This window comes from Microtus ochrogaster, unplaced genomic scaffold, assembly GCF_000317375.1.
Source record: "Microtus ochrogaster isolate Prairie Vole_2 unplaced genomic scaffold, MicOch1.0 UNK26, whole genome shotgun sequence".
Lineage (NCBI taxonomy): Eukaryota > Metazoa > Chordata > Mammalia > Rodentia > Cricetidae > Microtus > Microtus ochrogaster.
In genome coordinates, this window is record NW_004949124.1 from 1,209,590 (window position 1) to 1,211,108 (window position 1,519).

General features: G+C 37.1%; 1 protein-coding gene across 1 annotated transcript in view; it reads right to left on the bottom strand.

Annotated features, from left to right (window-relative positions):
* Window positions 1-1,519, bottom strand: part of Spast (spastin) — a 66,848-nt gene that overhangs the window by 37,547 nt on the left and 27,782 nt on the right. The window lies entirely within an intron of this gene.

Sequence of the window (1,519 nt, forward strand, 5' to 3'; positions counted from 1 at the left end):
TCCAGAAGTATTTCAAAATAAGATCTGAATCAGAAAATAAGGACAAGGACAAGGATGTCAAGGGAATAGTTACTGGGAAAAGACATTTGGTTATTAGGTTTGTCCTTCCCTGTTGTAGATTCTAATTTTCTTATGAGGAAAATTGTATTTGTAAATAGCTGGGCAGTGGTAAGCACACCTTTAATCCCAGTACTTGGGAGGCAGAGACAGGAGGATCTCTATGAGTTCAAGGCCAGCCTTGCCTACAGAGTGAGTTCCAGGTCAGGCTCCAAAGCAACACTGTCTTGAAAAAATGTAAAAATAAATAAAATAAAAAAATCAGTGCTTATTAATAATGATGTTTTCTGTAAAGACAAATGTTAAGCCAGGCAAGTAGGGTGGCTTAAACTATAATTTGAGCACTATTGAGGCTGATCCAGGGAAGATTTCTGTGAGTTCAACAATAACCTGGGCTATGTGAGTTCTAGGCTACAAAGTGTGAAACTATGCTTAAGGAAAAAAAAGCTAGTGGGGCATAGTGGTGCATGCCTTTAATCCCAGCACTTGGGAGGCAGAGGCAAGTGAATTTCTGTAATTCCCAGGTCAGCCTGGTCTGTACAGTAAGTTCCATGACAGCCAGAGCTACATAATAGAGGGACCTTGTCTCAAAAATCAGAGAAGCCGGGTGGTGGGGTATGTCATATTTCAAAAAAAATCAAAACAAAACAAACAAAAAACAACAAACCAATAACAGAGAGACAAACAAAAAATGCTGGTCATGGTGACATATAATCCCATAATCCTAACACTGGGCAAGTAGAGACAGGAGGATCACTGCAATCTTCAGGTGGTATCCATAGCTTTTCTTCTGTGGAACTAAAAGCAAAACCCATTCCCCAACATAACACATTTCTTTAAAGCACATTAGCTGATTTAACTCCATAGTCTTTTCTAGGAGCAAATGTCTCTCCACAGCTGTTGCTCCTTTCTCATTGGCATTAAAAAAATTTAAAGTTAATAAAGCATTATGCAATCTAATTCAGGGGGTATTTATCATTCCTTTCTGTTTATTTAATATATACTTTAGAGTTTGATTTGATCTTTCTGTAATTGCCTGGCCTATAGGACTATGTGGTATACCTATAATATGCTTTATATTATAATACGAAAAATCTGTTTCATTTTCTTAGAGACATGAGCTGTAGCATTGTCTGTGTTTATTTGAACAGGTATACCCATGGCAACCATAACTTCCAGAAAATGTGTGATTACTGAATCAGTCTTTTCCAAACTCAAAGCAATTGCCCACTGAAAACCTGAAAAGGTATCAATGGTTTGGTGTACATATTTCAGTTTTCCAAATTCTATAAAATGGAAAACATCCATCTGCCAGATTTCATTCCTTTGAGTACCCTTTGTGTTTACAGGTAGTGTCATTGGATATAGAAAGAACATGGAGGACATTTCCTTATAATTTCCTTGGCTTGGTGCCAAGGGATGGATAAGTCTTTTTTTACACCATTGCTATTGACATGTTTTT